The sequence below is a fragment of the Camelus bactrianus genome, chromosome 19 (genome assembly GCF_048773025.1).
Source record: "Camelus bactrianus isolate YW-2024 breed Bactrian camel chromosome 19, ASM4877302v1, whole genome shotgun sequence".
Taxonomy (NCBI): domain Eukaryota; kingdom Metazoa; phylum Chordata; class Mammalia; order Artiodactyla; family Camelidae; genus Camelus; species Camelus bactrianus.
Window position 1 is genome coordinate 2,466,431 of NC_133557.1, and position 22,670 is coordinate 2,489,100.

Below are 22,670 nucleotides of genomic sequence, written 5' to 3' on the forward strand. Positions count from 1 at the left end.
CTCAGTGGGGCTTGAGATAACCAAAGCAGTCAGGAACCACCCTGCAGATGAGGGAGGTTTGAGGTTGGATGGCTGCCCCACTGAACCATGCCCTATTCAGCATGGCAATGCAGCCTCTCTTTGCTGTGAAGAGCTGGAAGAGGACTGATAAAGACAGCAAATCTGGGTCAGCAGGAGCCAGGGTGGACTGAGCAGAAAGTGAACAGCCTGGCTGAGCGTGCATTGCACCAAAGTTGACGACCCAACAGGTGAACAGTTGAAAGTGAAGGATGAGCTGGAGAAAGCCAGGCTCCCTCCAGAATGACTTAGGCCTGGGTGTCTACTTTTTCATGCAGCACTTTCTCAACTACAAAGGGAAATTTAGCATCCAAATTGAGATGGGCTGTAAGTGTATGATAAACACTGGATTTAGAGGATTAAGGCCGCAACAGCAGCGGTGGCTGTAGCAACATTTAGATAGATTTACACGGCACACACGATGTGCCAGGAACCACTTTAAGTATTCTCTCTCCCTCTCTCTTGTTTTTTCTCTATGTGTGCGCATATGTGTGGTTTACCTATGCCTGTGTGTATATACATGTATGTGTGTGTGTATTAGCTTTAAGTCTCACAGCAATCCTGCAAATTGTAACCAATGTCATCCCCATTTCACAGATGAGGAAAATGAGATGTGGATCTGGAATCTGAACCCAGGCTGTCAGTTGCAGTTCAGAGGTGTACCCAGCATGCTCTTCTGTGGACCACAGGTCAGTGAGGCAAGGAAGAGCACCTCAACTCCAGGTGCACTGGCTCAGACTCAGGGCCCATCTGCCCTGTGTCCTGTGTCTGATAGTTTTATCCAAGGAGCATGTTTGGGGCAAGGGAAAGAAACGTGCATTATTCTCCTCCCAGATTCTAAGAACATCCATTCACTCCTGCATTAGACATGTGGCTTTTTTAAGCTCTCTCTCTTCCTGTGTTTCTAGCCATTCTAGCCTCTTCTTGAAAAGAGAACCTCTCTTCTACTCTTCGCTACAACTGCAAAATTAGAAGATGCTGAGGGAAATTGCTACCTTTGGAGGACATATGCCTGAGTTGGGTCTTTCATTGCCACCTTCCCATGCCTTAGACTGAGGAATGAACCCAAGAAGCTTTGTAAGAGAACGTGGAGGAGGGCCTTCAATCAGCCAGGTCAGGGGTGGGGGGAGTGAGAGCAAAGGTGAACTGATGTCGTCATAATCCTTACAGTCTTGTCCCAAATTAGACCTGCAACAAGTAAATAAACAGACCCACTGCCCCTTGCCCCGATCAAGTCACTCTCAGTTGGGGAGGGCGTATTTTGCCAATATCTTTTTCTTCCTATTATGCAACAAAAATGATGTTTGCAGTTGTTTTAGGAAAACTAAATAAACAAACAAAAAAAGTGGGAGGAGACACAAAATGAAACCTCTGGTAAATGCCACTATCCCCAAATTAGCATTTCTGGGAAAGAGAGACATAGAAGGCACATGATGTCCATCTTCAAATATGTGAAGGAGGAGCATGTGGCAGAGAGACTTCCTTTGTTTTGCTTGTTAGAGGAGAACAAGAATCAGTAGGAGATCGTTTAAGGAAGGAAGATTCCAAGTCAATAAAAAAGAACTTTTTCTGGCAATTAAAGCTGGTCAAAAATGGAATGGTTTTGAGCCCCAGTTTAGAGAAATAAAGATCTCAACCCAAGATCCCTGACCACCCATATCAGATTAAATTTGAAATTGATGACCTCTAAGATCTCTTCCATGATTCTATGTTCTTAATATCACTAATATATTTTTATTGAGATATAATTTACTCACCACAAAATTCACCACTTTAAAGTGTACAATTCAGTTATTTCTGGGGGATTGGCAGAAATGTGCAACCATCACCATTATCCAATTCTGGAACATTCCATCACCCCTGAAAGAAATTACATACCCATTAGCCATCACCCCCAACTCCCCCTCCTTCATGTCCTGACAGCCACTAATCTTTTAGTGTCTATGGATTTGCCAGTTCTGAACATTTGACACAAATGGAGTCATACAAATTGTGGGGGTTTTGTCTTGCTTCTTTCACTGAGCATAAGGCTTTCAAGTTTCATCCATTTGTTGCATGAATCAGTACTTCATTAATTTTTATGGCCAAATAATATTCCACTGTACAGGTATATATTTTCTCTTCTTCTGTTGATGGACATTTGGGTTGCTTCCATTTTATGACTGTTATGAATAATGCCTCTATAAACATTGTGTACAAGTTTTTGTTTGGATATATGTTTTCAGTTCTCTTGGGTATATACCTAGGAGTAAAATTGCTGAGTCATATGGTAACTCAATTTTTACCTTTTTGAGGAATTGTCAGATTGTTTTCCAAAGCAACTGCACCATTTTACATTCCCACAAGCTCTGTGTGAGGATTTCCACTTTTCCACATCTTAGCCAACAGTTGTTACTGTCTGTCTTTTTGATTATAGCCATCCTAATGGGTGTGAAGTCATATCTCTTTGTGGTTTTGATTTGCATTTCCCTAGCGACTAACGACTTTAGGCATTTTTCCATGTGTTTATTGGACATTTATATATCTTCTTTGGAGAAATGTTTATTTGGATCCTTTGTTCATTTTTTAATTGAGTTCTTTTTATTGTTGAGTTGTAATATTCTTTATACCTTCTAAAAGATCACTAAGATATCTGACTTTCACTATAAATGAGTTAATTTTAAACCTGGGAAAACTAGCTAACTTTCTAAGGAAAAAAATAGCAAAGTTGAAACAATTTGAGATTCAAAAATCCAACATGAATAGCCAAGGAAGAAATTTTAAACATTTATAAAGAGTTACCTCCATATCTTCCTTAAGCCCCTCCCAACTTACCCTATCTAAAATCCTAAAAGGCACCAGGATCACTTGTTTCAAGGGTGAATTTTGAAAAAAAAAAAGATTTTTGAAAACAAAAAGATTTTTTCCTATACTATATATGTTCTAGAATCTAAAGAATGGATATTTCCTGTTTTTTTTTAAGATGAGAACATAAAACTGATACAAAATCTGAGAAAAACAGCCTTAGAAAAAAATTATACTATAAATTTATTTAAAAATATTGATACACAACTCATAAATTAAATATTGATAAATACAATTTGGTAGTGCAGTAAATGAATAACAAATCATGACCTATGAGAATCATAAGATGATTCAATTACAAGAAGTCAGTTAACATAATTTAAAATACAAATAGCTAAAAAAAATCAGTATATTCAGAAAAGACATTAAATAGAAACAACATTTATTTACATTTTTTAAATGACTCCTTGGGACCTGTAAATTGAATCACCATCCAGTACCACCTCACATCCCCACATAGGGTAACATTAAAACATCAGCAACTATAAAAAAAGATGGCAAAGATGGTGAGAAGTAGAACTTTCATATACTCTTTGTGGGAGTTTGGTCAAATCACTCTGAAGAACAATTTGGTAATATCTAATAAAACTGAAAACCTATGCACTGTGACTGAGAAATTCTACTCCTTATATTCTAGAGAAATTCTTGCATAAATTTACACATATTTATAGTTATTTCCATTTGCAAAGCTCTTTAAAATAGTAGGGGGGAGTCTAAATTACTTCAATGGGAGAACATATAATTAACAGTATATTCATGCACTAGAATATCATAGAACTGTTAAACTAATGTAATTTTCCCTATTCAGTCAGAAAACTAGAGCTCCACACAAAATGTTGAGTAGAAAATAGCAAGCTTCAGACAATACACACCTTGACATCTATGTCCTATTTCCAAACACAAAAATGAACAATACATACTATTCATCAAGACATACATGTGTATATAAGTGTATCAAAATGGAGTGAAAAAGATATGTGCTCAATTCACATTTTCTCCTGGATTTGGAACATGAGGAACACATTGCAGGTGGAGGACAAAGAAAACGCCAACTTTCTCTGTGTGCTTTATTTCCTTCATTTAAATTAGGATGATGCAAAGAGAGAAAACTGTTTCCAGTCCTCCAATCCTCAATTCTGATTGGTGGGAATATGAATATGTGTTATCATTCATTGTACTTCTGGGTAGTTTTCAAATTTCTCAGAACAACAACAACAAAAAATCCCTTAGTAAAGTAAGAACACAAAGAAAGTCTGTTAATATGATAAAAAAAATACATAAATATATTTCAAAACAAAGTCAGCACCATTCTTAATGGTGAAGCCCTAGAAGCATCTACATCAAAGTTATTTTTTAAAATAAGGACACATGACTATTAATTAATAGGGGTCTAAGGTTCAAACTAATTAATTAAAAGTGACCATAATTAAATTTGACCAAAATTTAAAAGTGAGTATGTGTATAGAAGAGTATAAATGTATATGTGAGTGTGTATATGTGAGTGTGTGTGTGCATGAGTGTATATACACATGTGTATATGTGTGTGACTGTATAAATATGTGTGAGTGGGTAAATGCATGTGAGAATGTGTATGTGTATGTATGTGTATGGACATGTGAGAGAGTAAGTGTATGTGTGTCAGAGTGCATGTGAGTGGGTATACATGTCTGTACGATGTGGGTGTATATAAATCTATGAATGTATGTATGTGTGTATAATGTATATTTATATAGTATTTATATGTGTCCGGGTCTGTATGTATGTGGATATGGGTGTGTGTATATATGTACATAAGTATCGTGTGGATGCATGCATATGTGTGTTCGCGTGCATGTATGGGTATGTGCGTGTACAGACATGCATACACATTCATCAAATAGGAGGTAATATATATCAGGTGTCCCAGATGTGTTGTTCTGTCTTTTCAAATAGATTTTATGCTTATTAAGGCCTGAACTTATGACTCATATTTCTTTTGGAATTTGCACATAGTGACTTCTCAACAATACTTGTAAAATTGAATTTGGCACCAGTACCCCTCAATTTCCATGGACCAGCAAGAATTCACAGACCAAGCTTCAGGGCTGTTTTTTGCTCAGTACAAGATAGTTTGTAGTCAGGATAAAAAGTAGAAAATAACACCCTAGAGATGAGTTTATTTTAAAATTTATATAGACACAGTTATTCCACTTTCTGGATTCCAACAAAATATTGAGTAACAAGAATCTGTAATTTACCTGTATACATTTCATAATTTCTCAAAAATCCATAAAATTAGTTAAGGAAAGATAGAGAAGATGCTATGCTGTAGATGACCAGCTTTATCAGCCAGAAGAGCAAATGAGTCCATCAGGTGGACCTCGCCTTCACTCTGGGCCAGTGGCAATTCACCCATTTAGGTGAAGGAGGGGGGTGCCCTCCATGGGTCTTTTCTAGCAGGAGAGGGAGATGGTGGTGGTGGCAGTGATGGACGTAGCCTTCTGGTCCTGGGTGAGAAAGCTGTCAACCCCCAGGTTCAGCCCAGGATAGGAGGGTGGGGTCCACAGAGGAGTGTCACAGCCCAGGCCTGAGTAGACATGCTCAGCGCTGCATTCTACTGATAATGGGATGCAGCCACGGCTTTCATTCTGCAGGCCGGCAGAGACAGCCAGAGCAGGAGAGCCATCCAAAAGCAAGAGAGACCATTTCCTCACACAAAAATAGAGGTTATCCTCTTATTTTCTTCTCCCCTGGAGACTGAGTCAGGCAGGAAAGCAACACCCTGAGGTCAGATCTAAGTTGAAGAGGTGAGCGCCTCATTCGTGCTCAATTTGGCAGACTACAAGACACACACAGCCCAGATGGGCAATAAACCAGAAGGTCCACGGCAGCAGAAGGAATGCCTGACTCCCAAACAGCACTCAGAGCCCAAGAATGGTCTCCTGCATTTCAGCTCAGACTCCCCACCCAGCAAACCAGGCTGTGTTCTTTCTGGGTGGCTGGCTTAAGGAATTGTACATTACAGTGGAAACTCCCATTCACTTCATTTACTGCCATTTATAATATTTTCCACTATTTGGAGATAATGAATTCATCCTTTTCTTTTTTCCTTTTTTTTTTTTCTGCCAAGCATTATGCAGGCCACCACAAGAGCCAAATGTTCCAGAATCCTTCTCTAATGTGTTACCCTTCATTTTCTATGATAGCTTTAGTGGTTTCTTTGGAAAGGCCCCAATATCAACCAAATTAACAATGCTGAGAATAAACCCAACTGTCACTTTCATTCCCTTTGAACAGCAGAGGGGAAACGCCACCTTCAAGAGCCTTTCCAGTGGGCAGGCATAAAGAAGACAGGTTAATTAAAGTCAATCTCAGAAAAACCACCCGCTGCAGAAAGTTTCTCCCCAGCCCAGTTTAACTCTGTATCACAGTTTTAGATAATCTCACATGAAGGACTGAAGGCATGAATTTTGTCAATGAAATTACATCTCTGCAATTGCCCAGCTGAGGGGCCTTTTGGATGATGTTAAGCAAGACTCTTTGCAGGAGGTCAGAAGGAGAAAGGGGATATTCCAGGCTTCCTTTTCTTGCACAGAGGCCTAGGCAGCTTCCTCAGCTTGGGAAGAGCCAGACAGACACGCATTTCATATCTGCTGCATGTAAGTTTCACTCAGTAATTTACTTTTTGCCAAATAACAGCCTCACAGCAAAGCAGGGGGGACAAAGCCACAGCAGCGTCTCTTTCATTTTTACACCCTTCAGTCCACCATCAAAACTGAAGCAATAAATATGCCAACAGTTCACTTCTCTTTCTTATATTCTGTCATTGTTTGCTTTGGTGACAGTCACTGCCATGGGGCTAGCGGGAAAAGAGGGCATACTGAACTAGGAAAAAAGATGGCAGCCAGCTAAATCCATCACCAAACTCCAACTGGGGAAGGAAATTGGTACCCAAGTTAGGTGAGTGCCACTGCTCACAGCCCAGATGCTGAGTGAAACTAAAGAGCCATCCTGGAGGAGGTGACAGAAAAATCAACATTTCAATACCACTAAATGTGGCTTTTTATTGACAATTTTCTACAAAGCAAAAAGAAAAAGACATTATTTAATTGTTTGCTAAACTTGTCGGATCTCTGGGGAAATATTTTCAGCATCCATCGTCAATCAGCACTTCATTGCTCTAAGTCATTCTTCTCATGTTGCCTCCTTCTCTGTTAAGGTTTTGGGCATCTATGTAGGTACCCTGTGCTTCCTGCTTCAGGTAAGGCAGAGTTTCCCAATTTAAGTGGTTCAGTCCCTTCCAGGATATGTCTTCTTCCATCTATTACTTTTAACCTTTCTATGTCTTTATATAGAAAATGTATCCCTCATAAATAAAATATAGGTGGACTTTATTTTTTTTCATCTAGTTGGACAATCTCTGACTTTCAATCTGAGTGTTTAGTCCATTAACATTTAATGTAATTATTGCCATGGCTAGATTTAACTTTATACTCTCACTATTTGTTTTCTGCTTGTTCTACTTTTTTCTGTTGTTCCTTTGTTTCTGTTTTCCTGTTTTCATCTGGATTGATCAATTATCTTTCAGTATTCTTTTTTGTCTACTCTAGTATCTTTTTAACTATACTTCTTTGGTTATTTTTATTAGTGGTTATTCTAAGGATTAAAATATGCATTCTTATCACAATCTATCATGAATTAATATTAGACCACATCACATATAATATTTGAATCTTACAACAGCATTCTTCCTTTAACTTTTCTTCCATTTTTATGGGATTGTTGTCATATATGTTGTAAAACCCAGAATACATTGCTTATTTTGCTTGAAATAGTCAATGATCTTTTTTTTTATCAATAATCACTTTTTAAAATAAGAAAAGAAAAAAATAAATTGTATGTTTACCCATGTATTTGTTGTTTCTGGAGTTCTTCATTTCTTCATGTAGAACAATGAATTTCTGCTTCTACTTGGCCTTTTTGAACTTCTCTTCATTGAAAACAAGCCTAAGGCTAGGCATGACAGAAAGCCAATGCAAACTTATACCTGGGTGAAGAACTAGCTCCAGCAATGACAAACAGGGAAGTGCAACAGCCTTCTTGTGATCATAAACACAAATATGACACAAGTGATTTGCAGCAGGAATTTTTAGAGTTTATTTATACTGGGGGGAAGAAAATGCAAGGGTGTTGTTGGAGTACGCCTCAAAAGAGCTGTCGAGATAGAAATAATCTTTTCTAAAAGTTAGAACTAGGAGCAAAAGGTTTAAGACTTAGAAGTTGATTTATACACTAGATAAAAAACTAAGACTATTCAATATGATACCAAACGTGTTGAAAACCATTGATTCTCCATGACTGGGCTACTCAGGCTACAGGGGTGAAGGTCAGCATAGCACAGAAGTTAGAATTGTGGGTTCTGGTGTCTGACTTCCTGAGTTTGACTCCTGCCTCACTACTTACTGGCAATGTAAACTTGAGAAAGTTAATTAACTTCTCTGGCCTTGTTTCCTTATCTATAAAATGGGCATGATGATAATAATTATGACCTCAGAAGATTGTTGTGAAGGGAGCAACTAAAAAGCACTTGGAACAGTCCCTGGTGCATTCCCAGTATTCAATAAACATTAATTATGACTATTATTTTTACTAGATGACTCTTCATGTTGTTTCTGACCCTAAGATTCTGTTTCACTCTGAGTCTTCCCTTTTTTTATTATGCTTGGGTTCAAAGCAAAAATAAGACAATTGTTTTCATATCACATTTTCCTCTTCCACTCTACCTCAGTGCACACTGATGAAACACTGTAATTTTTGCTTTAATCTCTAATCTGCAACACTGATAGAAATTATTTATTTTATTGAAATAACCTACCAAGACAAGAACTGTGGCACAAATATATCACATCACATTCCCAGGTCAATGAAAAATCAAATACTGTAGACTCCTTGATGTGTGCTCTTGAAAAATGGTCAGCCATGAAAGAAATAAGACATGGTCTCTAAGTGATCAGTCAATGAGAAGCAAGAGAACCAACTTATGCTGCTGATCTATACCATCCACTAATTTATCCATGGGAACTCTACGTTTCTAAACCATCTTCATGATAGGATCCAGTAACCTTATCTTACAAGTGTCATAACTGATACTTGGAGAAGTTTAAGCTGCTCATCCAACTTCACACAAATGTGTCTCCCATAACCATAATCTTTCCACCATAGCAAAGGCTACATCATGTTCATGGGCTGCAGGAGAGCAGGGACACTAGGAACATGTCAGGACCTGGAGAACTAGATATAAGTTTGAATAGACTCAGTTAATGGAGAATAGAACACATGGAGGTCTGAAGTGAAAGCAACTAAAAAAGAGTTGAGGAGAGAAATCAGAAATAGTCTAGTCTTGGTGTGGCTTCCCCCCAAAATACAGACACAGAGTTAAGGACTGATTTCAAGTGATTGATCTGGGAAGTAAAGGAACACCAACAAGAGAGTGGGGAAATCAAATAGGGAAGGGAAGGCAGCCAATAGCTTGTGTTATAAGCAAGTTACTACGATAGGCCACTGGGGTTTAAACCCAGTGGGTAACCGTGAAGCCAGTATAGAGCCACGAACCTGAGATATCCCACCAGAGGGTGAGGAAGGTGCGGTGTTCACACTGATTCAATCAATTTCTTCAGTCCCTCTGTGGTTGAGGGCTATTCTTGGTGGTGTTCATTCCATGGTATTCCAATCTACCGTGAGCATGAGCAAAGTGGTCTTTGATGGCAAGAAAATGTTCTTAAATGAAAAAAAAAGGCAATGCTGGCAGTTGAAAGTTGGGCTAGCACATACTGAAATGGCAAAGGCCAAAGTCAGGAATTCAGCTTGATAAATATCAGAAATGATGGTAGGCTGATGGCTCAAAATTTTGCAAGCAGCTAAGGCTAAGAAACCTGAAATCACTGAATTGGCTTTATAGAAACTACACATAGTCTCTAGATCAGCACCCTTATTTTTGTATTAGTTCACCAATGGTCAAGAAGAAAATGGCCCTTGTATGCACAGTGCAAATTATATCCCAATTCCATGCCCTCGAACTCCAGTATTCTTGCCTATTGCACCACGTGGAGAACTGTGATGTACTTTATTCCAAAACAGGTCTGATCCAGACAACAGCCACTTTTAAAACACCAGGGAAGGCAAAAAACATCAATTTGAGGAGATTGATGGGATCTGGGTTTGCAAATTCACATAGGGAAGCAAGAGGAAAATAGAGAAATAAAAAGTCACAGTAGGAACTCTTATATACTATTGGTAGGAATGCAAGATGGTGCAGCCACTTGGCAAAACAATTTGGCAGTTTCCTAAAATGTTGGTTTGGGTTCCAATATTCCCATAAGAAGTTGGAATATTAAAACATATTCTTCCCATACAATCCAGAAATTCCACTCGTAAGTACTTATCCAAGAGAAATGAAAACTTACATTCACACAAAAACCTATATGCCAATATTTATTGTGGCCTTTTCATAACTATCAAAAATTGGAAACTGTCAGATGTCTCATATCCACAGAATGGATAAACAAAGCATCGTACATCCATACAATGCAATACAAGTCAAAAACAGAAAGGAACAAACTAGGGTATACACAACAATATGACACGTCCCATATGCATCAATGCTAACTAAAAGGAGCCAAACTCAAAAGGTCACACTGCATGATTCCATTTATATGACATTCTAGAAAACACTGGAAGTGTGGGGAAGAATGAACTACCAAGGGAGTTTTGCAGGTGATGGCTATATCTTGATTGTGTTCGTAGTTACATGCCCAAGCATTTGTCAAAATTCAGAGAATTATACACCAAAAAGAGAGAATTTTGCTGTATGTATTTTTTCAAGCAAACAAAATTCTTTTGAAAGGCAATGGTAGGTTCTGACAGCAGCAAGGAACCTCAGTCAAAGATGAAAACCAAACCCAGAGCACTGGGCCTGAAAGTTCCACACTCTTGTGCTATGGCCATTGGCAGCAGCGTCCTGAGCCCTTGGTAACTGAGACAGTCCACGATTAAAGCAAAAATATGTGCAGACTAACAGATTCTTTGAACCTCCATGAGACTACACCTCCAGCTCTATGACAGAGCCAAATCATGTGGATTGATTGCAGTCCAGTACCACAAAAATGACAATCATTCAATGAGATAAATAACAAAAATTTTGAAAGCAGAATATCAGATTTTTTAAAGGATGGAAACATAACATCTGCCCTGGAGACTAGGAGTCACATGGATGGTAAAACTGTCTTTGATTGTATGTGAAGCATTTGGAGCAGAGGAAGAAACATAGACTGTGAAAATGGACAAAACCAAGTATAAACTGCAGGTCTGATCCTGGTCACACGATTATAGCAGATCAAATTCAGAGCCTCTGTTTTTTATTACTCCTTGAACCATGTTCTTTGCCATATAACTTCATAGTTCTCCCCTTTGTGCTGTGGCTACTGAGTACTTCCCCAACCCTTAACTTTGGGCTGAGTGCGGAGATGTGCTTTGGCCAATAGAACATGGATGGAAGTGACAACATGATAGTTCTGAGGACTCACCTTAAGAACTCCTGTGCTGTTGCCATCTCCATGAAAAGAGCTTTCCTTGTGTCCCTGGATGAATTCACATGCCACAGGCCATCCCAGGTAATCTCCTGACCTATGGGCAAGGACAAAAGAATCTTGTATTAAGTTACTGAGTTTCAAGGACAGTTTGTTACACAGCATTACTATGGCAATAGCTAACTGAGGCAATGACCACAGGTGAGTATGAGTACCTGTATTTGCCATGTATCCATTTATTCATCCAAAACAAATACTTATTGAGCACATTCAATGTTCTAAGGCTAGAGCAGGTGCTGAACTCCCTGTAGAGCAATGAGCCTAATTGTCCCCTTTTGAGTGCAACCCAAAGCTCACTGTCATGTGAGTCCAAATGAGGCCATTAATGAACATATTCTGCCAGCTCTAAACTTTCCCCTGCTTAAACAAGAAGTTCAGTACATAAGCTTATTCCTCTAAGGCTCTAAAGTGACCTGGGCTTTATGCCCTCTTACTCCAGGCTCTACCCTACTTCACCCCTACTACCTTCCATGTCTTGAACTTGGATTTACTAAGCTATGCTTAGCTGTGGGGATCCCACAGCACTGTAAGGACTCAGCATGTTGCTGTGCTGAGCACTAGATACATGTGGCCATTTAATTGAAATTCAGTTGCATTAGCCTCATTTCAAGTGCTCAATAGCCCCATGTGAATATTGTACTGGATAACACATATTTAGAACATCTTCATCATCACAGAAAGTTCCACTGGACAGTGTCAACTAGAGTTCTAGTTTGCAAGTATCACCCTTTGTCTTTCAATGGCTCATACACGCTATCAGGATGTCATGTGCCAACCTCAGTGCTAAACCCAAAATCAACATCAATCCAGACTCTATTGCAGACTCTGCCCCATCATGCTGTTTCCTTCTATTGGAATGAATTCTCACTGGGGTCTCTAGAGTCCCTCCCTGAAGCTTGGCTTCTGTCTGAAACTTTCCTCCTGCCAAGTCCATCCAATTCAAGTTACTGTTCTCCTACAGGAAATTTCTAGAATCTAATGAAAATCAGTCAATATATATAGTAACCTGGAGAAAGAGATGCCACCCAATGTCTCCTGACTGATGTATCCACATCCCAGATCCAGCTAGTCAGGACTGCACTCGCATGGAGATGGAAATGGAAATTACAATGCTCAGGTGTTGAAGTAAGGATTAAATCCTGTAATATGTATAATATGTCCAGTGTAGGACTAGGGACATAGTAGACATCAAGAAATAATGCTTTTCCCTCTAGTCTTCTCAATTGTATTGGAATTGGGCATAATTTCCTGATGCTGGTGACTAACTGATTCTATAACAATTTCTAATCAATACCCACCCAGATAAGTTCACAGGTGACTGGAAATGTTAGCACAATTAAAACTCTCAGCTAGGACCTACAATTACCTCTCTTCAGCCGCACCAAGAACTTATCCTTTTGCTACTGGAGGGGTAGAAGAAAGAGAGATTCCAGACTGGAGGGTCCCAATTCCAACTGGATAATCACTAGATGATTTCTGATGGCTCTGAAGGAATCCCTACTCTTTCCCTGGGCTCCCTGGGAGCTGCTGTCAGGAATCTAACAATATGACCATGATAGAAAAAGAATCTTACCACCTCAACCACCTCTATATTGATCTTTCTTCCTTAACCTTTGGGGGTTCTTAAAAAAAATGTAGAAGGAAGGCTAATTGGAAAGAATAAGGTCTGCCTTGAAGGGAGAACAGTTAACCAAGAACAAAGCTCCAGGAGGGTTTCTGTTGTGTTTTCTTCTAAGCTCATTGGAATTTTTGGTCTTGGACAGACAGATCAGCACAGCACATTGCTCCCAAGTTTCCAACCCCAAAATATTTTTCTTAATTTTAAATCTTTGAAGAAGAAATGCTACATTTGCTTCATAATTTTTACTATTGAATATGATGGAAAGAGAACGCTAGCTCCTGCCTCTTGTCCCCCCAGAAGAAGTTGGGCCAATGGAAAAAGCTGAGATTTTGCTTTTCTTTCTACCCATCTATTGAGATTTTCAAAGTATAGCACTCAGAAAATATCCTCATTTGAAAAGAACTTTATCCCTGGTACTTTCGGCTTTGATGACTAGATTGGAAAGAAAAAAAAAAAAAACTTCTAATTCTAAAGTAAGTAAACCCTCAGTCCTTCCAAGATTCCAGGACCTAAATATCCCCAGACACTACTTCCTCTTAGAACTGGAAGAATAAATTTGCATTTGCCATTCTCTGAAATCGCTGATCACCAGACCAAACTCCTTTGAACAGGACTTTCAAACTCAAATACATTTCATATTAAATTTTCTAGCCAGTAGAATTAAACTCATTTACGCCATTTTTTTCTAATTTCACATTTTCTACTCTTTATTTTGTACGTGTGGCACCTCCCTCTTTCTATGACATATAAGATACTTGGGCCCCATCTCAGTAAATCGCTGCACCATCTTCTCAGAGGTTCACATCATAAGTGTAGGACTCATCGTTGATTTCTCCTTTTCTCTCATGGCCAGCATCCAGTCTACCAGCATGGCCTCCCAAACACTTACATCTATTTCTGAATCGGTTAATGTCTATTTCCACTGTTCCACCACCTTGTTCCAAGACAATATTATCTTTGCAATGACCTACCAACTGGTCTCTCTGCTTCCATGTTTTCTTCTATCATCCATTCCTCCCCAAGCAGTTGGAATGATCTTTTTAACCATATATAAATTCATGTTGCCCCCCTGTATGAACTTACCACTGGCTTCCCTTGAGACTTCTAAGGAAATCTAAGTTTCTTAGAACACCTCGCTGTGGCTCTGTAAGGTCTAGTCTGCACCTACCATCCAACCTTATCCTGTGGGCTGTTTTCCTATCATTGTCCCTTTGTGCTCTCCACTCCAGTACACTGGCTTTTCCTCTGCATGTTGAATTTGCCAGCTGTCTTCTTGCCTTAGCACACTTGCATTATCTGTTCTCTCTGCCTGAAAGTCTTCTCTCCTGACTCTGAATGACCAGCTCATTCCTGCCCACCAAGTGGATATCATTTCAGAGAGGATGTCCCTGATCACTCAGTCTAATATAGCTTTCTAGTAATCCTGGATTCCATCATATATTTTTATAGCACTTATCACTAGCTGATATTTGCTAGTTTTATTTCTTTGCTTATTGTCCGCTCCTCCACAGCAGAATGATAGCCCCGTTAGAGCAGGGATCTTGTACCTTATTTTCAACTCTACTCCAACACTTAGAATTGTGATTAGCACACAGTAGGTGCTAAAGAAGTATTTTTTAATGAAAAAGTGAATAACTTTCCCAGAATGTTTTCTTCTTCTAATCTGAAGGATATTTGAGAAAATACTCGGAGAAATGAGGTCACTCTCTTAAACTGGGTAGGAAGGGAATTGACATTGACGTTGATTTTGTGACTTCTTTGTGCACTGTGCTTAATCCTCTGAATGCATTGTATCACTTAATCCTTATAATGCTCCCTTTGAGTGGGCACTAGAATCTGCATTTTAAAAAGAAAAGGCTGAGAGTGATCATAGTAGGAGCTTGCTACCCTGTGCTGATCCCATTTAGACCCAGCTGTGAGTAACAGCCGCTGGTGCTCAGAGCTGCCTCCTTCTCTTGAGAATTGCCTTCCTAAGACAGAAACGCTCCATGGGGAGAGTGCATCCCTCCACTGAAGCCCCTAGGCAAAACCTGAAGGACACAAGGGTACAAAAGGTGATCCCCTTGGGACCAAGTCTCTGGTACAATTTACATGGCAGAGCTCTCCGTGGGATCAGGCTGTAGCTGGATTCCAGTTAGGCTAGATCCTACATTCAGGGTCTTCCCCTTCCCTCTCCTCCTTCCCTCATTCTATTTCAGAGTTCCCCTGGGAGCATTCCCTTAATAAATCTTTCGCACAAAAATCTCCATCTGAGCTTCTGCCTCTAAGGAATTTGACCTAAGGCACTTAGAGAGAAAAAAAAGTCATGTACTCTAAGTCAGAGAGTTAATAAGTGGTAGAGCCCGAATCCCCCCACAGGTCTGCAGGACCTCCGTGCCCTCACCACTGCACTGCACTGACTCCTTTGGAAGTTCATCTTCATGCCTTCAGGAAAGAATGCCATGGACCTTAGTGGATGACAGTTTCTGAAATATGCCCAAAGGAAAAAAAAAAAAAAAAAGCCTCAAACAGCAGTGAATGGTCCTTCTATTCCCAAGATTCATATCACTGATAGACATAAGGGGAAGAAAGGATACATGAAGAAAAAGAGACAGTGAGTTAAGGACTGGCTCTGTGCCTTTCTTATATGCAAGAGCCCAGCTGTATTCTGTGACCTTGAGCACCTTATTTGAACTCTCCATCTCAGTTTCCTCATCTGTAAAATGGAAAATGCCAAAAAGTTAGGTTGTAACATCTGGCAGGTGGCAGGTGCTGAATAAATGAAGCTAATATTCCCCCAGACCACAAGGGCTGCTACCCAACTCCAAGCCTTTCTTGAGATTCGAGTCCTAGGACTCCAAACATGCTCCCCGCATCTCCCACTCCTCATCTTCTTTTCACGGAGGCTGGGTTTTGGTGCATATATGAGAAGTTGGTTTATTCAGTTAAGCAAAGGCAGGGAACTGCCAAGGAACTGGGAATTGAGTGGAAATCACCTCTATGGCCTTAGTCTGAGGCATCTAGCTCTACAAAGCATGCTATGGGGACAGAGTGCTGGTATTCACTTCTCCCAAATGATGCTATGAGAATTAAGATACTTACACATGGCTACAACAACACGGATAGACCTAGAGATTATCATACTAAGTGAAATAAGTCAGAAATAATATCATATGCTATCACTTGTATGTGGAATCTAAAAAAAATGATACAAATAAGCTTATTTACAAAACAGAAACAGACTCACAGACATAGAAAACAAACTTATGGTTACCAGGGGGAAGAGAGCGAGGAGGGATAAATTAGGAGCTTGGGACCAATAGATACATACTACTATATATAAAAGAGATAAACAATAGGGTTCTACTGTATAGCACAGGGAACTATATTCAATATCTTGTAATATCCTATAACAGAAAAGAATTTGAAAAAGAATATATATATATACACACATATATATACATATATATTATATATATATGTATATACACAGAGAGAGAGAGGAGAGAGAGAATACCAGCACTCCTTCCCACAGCATGCTTTTTAGAGATGTATATATACACACACACACACATATCTGAATCACTTTGCTGTACACCAGAAATTAACACAACATTGTAAATCAACTACACTTCAACAGGATTAAAAAAGCTAATTACACATGGTCCAACTGTTCAGAAAGCTACAAATGTGTCTTCTTGGCATATCTCTTGCCCTTGGACATAAGAAAAGAAATGGAGCATACTTTAGACTCATTTAATGCCTCTTAAATGCCTGGTTGAGCCACAGAAAAATCACCTTTATTATCACAGTTAATAAACTATATGCCAAGTGCTTTATAATCATCATTCTGTTTCATCGTTACCACAGCCTTACATTTTTTTAATAATCTTGGCCCTTTCCAGGGAAAACAGAAACTTAGATCAGTGGAGCTCAATCTTTGGCATGCACCAGAATCACCTGCAGGGCTTTTTAAAATCTAGATTGCTGGGACTCATCCCCAGCCCAGAGTCCCTGATTCAGGTTTGGAGGAAGGGCCCAAGAATTTAGATGGACTACACTTTGAGAATTACCAGTTTGGAAGAATCACAAAACGTCTCTAAGATGCCAGCCCCTCAAAGAGTCCGCCTGCATTCTGAAGCCTCTGCTGTTAACTATGAAAGGAAAATTCTTGCCTCTTCATAACCAGGGATGTGCTGAACCTGCATGCTCCTGGGTCAAAGAGCCAGCTGACATCATATCCTCCCAACTTCACATTCAGAGATGTCACATTGGTAGCTTGGAATCAGCTATGGTAGAATTTACACCATGGAAACTGGCAAACACTACAAATCAGGGTTTGGGTTTTTTACCCAAGAAGCCAGTTATTAAACTTTTACCAGCATGCCACTGGTCAAGAGGATGCCTGCAGATTCCTCTGCTCACTCTCCATCCTCTCGGAAAGAATTAGTCAGTGACCAAAGACAGTGATTGTGACTAAGACAGTGGCTCCATCAATATACAGGTTTTTAATGCCACAGTCTCAAGAAAGTCCGTCTCTTTTCTTGAGTTTTTCTTTTAAAAAGGAGAGTAATCAACTTCAGTGTAAAATTACTCCCCCGGAAATCATGATGGGCACAACCCAGCCCCACTGTTTCCTCCATGGGACTGTACCCACCGTGGGAGGGGCAAGCCTCTGTAAGAAGTCATCTCACACCTCCTTTGCCTTCATTTATATTTCTGAAAACCCCTGCTCTTTGCCAGGCACTGGATTAGGAAAAGGGGAGGAGACGGTGATGGACTGAGGCATTGTGAAGCAAGCAGTGTCTCACATGGTCTTGAGGAAGAATAATTCCAAATTTTCAGATGGAAGAAAATCTCAAAGAAAACTTATTCTGAGCATTCTGATTAAGGCTTGGATTTTTAATGGGCAACACATTCATATACATGGTACAAAATTCTAAAGATACAACAGGATGTGCAGTAAAATATATATAGATCCCTCCTGCCTTTGTCTTCCAAGCACCAGTTCCCCACTTCTGGAAAAAAATGCTATTTTTATTGTTCATGTGTGTATTCAAAGATATTTTATCCACAAACAAACACATGTTTTTCTTTTTTTACACTGATAATGGCCCATGGCACAAGTTTTTCTGGGCCCATCATGTTTTTTCATAACCATGTATCTTGGGTAGTCTTCCACAACAGTGCATACAGAAGGATTTGCCCCATCCTTTTTAACTGCTCCACAGCATTGTGTGGTGGACCATACCATATTTATCCAGTCCCCTATTGATAGGCATTTAGAATTGTTTCCAACCTTTCACAGTCACAAACGGTGCCACAATGAATAAGTTTGTGCATGCATCATTTCACTCACGTGTAGGCATTTCTGTAGGATAAATCTCAAGATGCAGAATTCCAGGTCAAAGGACCTAGTAACTAGTCCAGTAACTAGTACCAAACTGTCCCCCAGATTGTACCAATTTACATGGCCACCAAAGACATAAGAGAGATCCATTTCCTTCACATCTTTTCAACCAAGTAAATTATTAAACACTTAGGTGTTTGCTAATCTGGGAAGTGAAAACTATCTCATTGTAGTTTTAATATGTATCTCTATTATTATGCCTGAGGTTGAGTGTCTTTTTATACATACAAGACAAGTTTGATTAATTTGCTTCTAGAGAACTATCTGATCATGCCTTCTCATTTTCCTTTGGGTTTTTGGCCTATCTTTATTGATACTTAGGCACTCTTTATATATTATTGAAATGTCCCCTTTATCAGATATAAATTGCCATTTTTTTTTCCAAATGGTTATTATAAATTGAGACAAAACAGTTAGCCACAAGAACTTTCCTAGCCAGGAACTACCCCCTATACTTAAATATGTTTGAAATGAGTGTCCAGAAGCCACAAATAATATTCAAAGTACATTTCTCCATTCAAACAATAGTTCTCTAAAGATTATGGCAAAAGCTCTGACTCAAGCACTTGACGATAACATGTAAAGTCTCACTTCTTAACTAATAAGGAACAGACTCTCAGAGTGCTAGACCAGGAGAAGTGGTGGCCTTCATTCCACTCTCTAAAGCTGGTCCCTCTGACCAGCTTTGGCCGACTGTCTCAGGAGTGTCAGAATGGACCGTGAGGATGGCCTTGGGAAACCGTCTCCCTTGTTTATTTTCAAATGCCTTTGATAGCCCACGAGGAACGCCTAGGTAAGAGCAGACAGGATTAGAGATGGCAACTCCACTAGCCAGGGGGGCTCATGTGGGTCTTTAAAAACACTGCCTGGCCCCACCTCCCAACCCCGTCATCCCAAAGACACTTGCAAACTGGAAAAGGAGACCATGAGTAATCACCAACGCATGTCCCCGTGTGTCTAGCCTTAGTGCTGATGACAACTTTCTTTAAGATTCAACAAAAGTGTCTCTCACAAATAAGCAACTCCCTGCTTCAGCCCAGGGTGGCCAGCTTGAGCCAGTGCCAGAGCTGTCTGGGCTGCCCATCGCTCCAAATTAAGATTTTCCTTTTTAGGAGGTGGGGGTTGCTCTTGTTTTATTTCTGATAATCAAGTTTCACAAAGACTTCTGGCAAAAAAAAAAAAAAAAAAAAAAAAAACACCATTTAAGCCTCTAAATCCTAAGGAGGCTCAGTAGAAACCTTAGGGAGAGAAGATAAAGCTCTCGACAGGCGCCAGTGTCCTGGGGCTCAGATCTTCAGCTCAGTGTGAAATCCACACTTCAGGAGGCTAAGAAACGGAACCCTCCAGTCTCTTTGGAAAGTGGTCAGGAGACAACATTTTCTGGGAAAACTGGCAACCAAGCCCCTAGCTGCTGCAGAGAACATGTACAAGTATACTCATTGATCCACAGTGTCCTGGTCCTCTTTGCACCCTGCCACAAAGCAGCATGCTCAGCCGCACAGATGGAGGAGAATGATGGGCTGAGCTTATGATGTGTCAAGGCCAAGATGTAACTTGAGAGGACTCAGCATCCCAAAGGCAAGCATAACTCAACTTCATGAAGACACGGTTATGTTTCCTGCCTCTTTTTCTTCTCCCATGGTTCCTCCCACAGGGCTTAACACACAGTAGGTGTTCAGTGGTCAAGAACGACCAAGCAGGCAGGCCTCCTCACACGATGCCCAAAGCGGTCCCAGGAATGTTCTCCTGTCTCCCGTTCTCCCAGCACGTCCTGCTCACTCCTTGCCTCCCATCACAGCTCTCTCATCAACCAAGAAGTCTGCCTGGCTGTTGATTTCAGTCCTCACTGATCTCTCTCTCTGCTCATCCCACTTCTGGGACCAGGGTCTGAACGAATTCAGCAGTTAATACAGTTCACTCTGTGTAATAAGTGACTTCTTTATTCATGTATGAACCTTGACATCACAGCTACATATGAAGTCCCTTGAGTAAAAGAATATTTCTAACCCTAAGTTCCTGATTGCAGGTAAAAACAAAAAGGTTTGCTCTATGTATTCCGGGTTTCTCATGCTGTTCCCTCGACCTGAGACATCTCCTTCCCACATCTTTATCTCTCAGGCCTTGACATAGCAACATCTTCCATTAGGAGACCCTGTATTTATCTCTGTGACTCCATGGTGATTGCTACCACATTGACTGGACTCCCTCTGTACCGCTGAGTGATGCTTCGCACAAATACCCCCTAATACTCATTGGCTTCAAACATGAGCTCATGGGCTGTGCCCAGATGCTTGCTTATGCGTCTGTAGTCAGCTGTGTGGGCACTCGCTGGTCTAGGATGGTCTTCACTGGGCTGACTTGGCTCCAGTCCACCTGCGTGGTCTCCATCCTCCAGCATGTTAGCTTGAGCTTGTTCACAGAGCAGCTGGACCAGGAACTGAGAGAGAGAGAGAAAGGGGATGGAGAGGGACTTGCACAAGGCCTCTTGAAGTCTAAGCTGAGAACCGGCACCAGGTCACTTTTGCCATATTCTCCTGGTCAGATCAAGTCACGAGGTGAGCCTAGATTTGAGAATGAGGAAGAAAACTCCTCTGGGTCAGAGCTCCTGCAAAGTCACATGATGAAGGGGTGTGATACAGAGAGACCTGAAGAAGCTATATTTACATTCAGTCTTCAACCATCCCCCTCGCCTGACTATGAACTTGAGGACAGGTACAATGTTCTGTTCACCATCATTTTTCCAGCCCCCAGAACAAGACTGGCACAGAGCTGTCATACTTGATAGATGAATATATGAACTAATTAATAAAGAGTGCTGAAAGCAGGGGAGAAGGAGGAATGAAAACTCTTGTGATTGAGCATCTATGACTAGTTCAATGTTTCATTTAATTTTCCTAATTTATTTCATTGGTTCCAAGAGCAGAGTTTCAGAGCTATGACGCCATTGGTATTGTCTTCTTTTAACTTTGGCTTTCTGTGTACTGGGCACTGTTCTAAGTGTTTTCTAAGAATCAGTCAATGAGTTGTTACACAAACACTATGAGGTAGAGATTATTTTTGTCACTATGTTCCAATTTACAGATGAGAAAACAAAGGCACAGAGAGAGTGAGTAACCACCACAATTTCACAGCTCAAAACAGCAGAGGTGGAGATTTGAACCCATCCAGTCTGGCTCCAAGTCAACCCTCTCAGTCACTACATTACATTGTCTCTCAAGATATGTGGTTCAGACCATCTTTCCCCATCCTGGCTACTAATCAAGCTCCTTCCTTCACCAGAGCTGTCAATACAGTGACCACTAGATCTATGAGACTACTTTGATTTGAGTTAATTAAAATTTAATAGAATTAAAGGCTTAGTCCCTCAGTCATACATTTCACGTGCCCCATAGTCCCAGTGACTAGTGTCTACTGATCAGGACAGTGTAAGGAACACCTCCACCATCACAGAAAGTTCTACTGGACAGCACTGCTCTAGAGCATCCCACTCTCAGAGAATTTCCCTGTGGTCACAAGGAGAAATAAACTTGAAAAAGATGAAGTTAAGATCAATATAGGATGTGCTATCATATGACCATCTACCAGCTGTGTGGGAAACTGGCCTCTTGAGTTCTGGGGGCCTTGAAAGTAAATATGAGTATGTTGGAGCCATGGAAGCACCAAAAGTTGTTTCTCTAATGTATCACTTGAGTTTGCTAACTTGTTAAAATTGCAGAATTTATGCACGTGCAAAAACAACCAGTTTTCCTGAACCTATGCAATCTGACGTCTTAAGAGTCCTGTACCTTACTCTCAATTTTGTCAAATGTAAACCTATGTATGCCCAAGGTGGAAAGGTGTGCACTTTCTGAATAGGGCAAAGTGCTACATGGCAGTGGGGAGAAAAGGCCGAACACAAAGAAAAACAGTAAGAAACCCTCTCTAGGTGAGGAGTGGGAAGAGCTGGAGGGCAAGATAGAAGGGGCTTTAGAACATCCGACTCACAGAGCTGTAGACCTGCCCCATGCCTCTTTCTTCTTTTCATTTCACTTTGAATTTGATGTTCAAATAATTCTAAACAGCTGAGGAAATTTCAGCGATGCTATATTGATATTGCTGTTCTTCCTTCACTCATCTGTTTTATGTCCCTTTATTT

At 40.3% G+C, this 22,670-nt stretch overlaps 1 long non-coding RNA gene across 4 annotated transcripts in view; it reads right to left on the reverse strand.

Annotated features, from left to right (window-relative positions):
- LOC123615338 (uncharacterized) overlaps nucleotides 1-22,670 on the reverse strand; it is a 124,300-nt gene that overhangs the window by 73,802 nt on the left and 27,828 nt on the right. For all 4 annotated transcript variants that reach the window (XR_012500531.1, XR_006722906.2, XR_012500529.1 and 1 more), the window contains 2 exons: nucleotides 11,463-11,562; nucleotides 1,815-1,917 (listed from right to left, as the gene is read on the reverse strand). This is a non-coding gene — a long non-coding RNA (uncharacterized LOC123615338). The remainder of the gene's footprint in view (nucleotides 1-1,814; nucleotides 1,918-11,462; nucleotides 11,563-22,670) is intronic.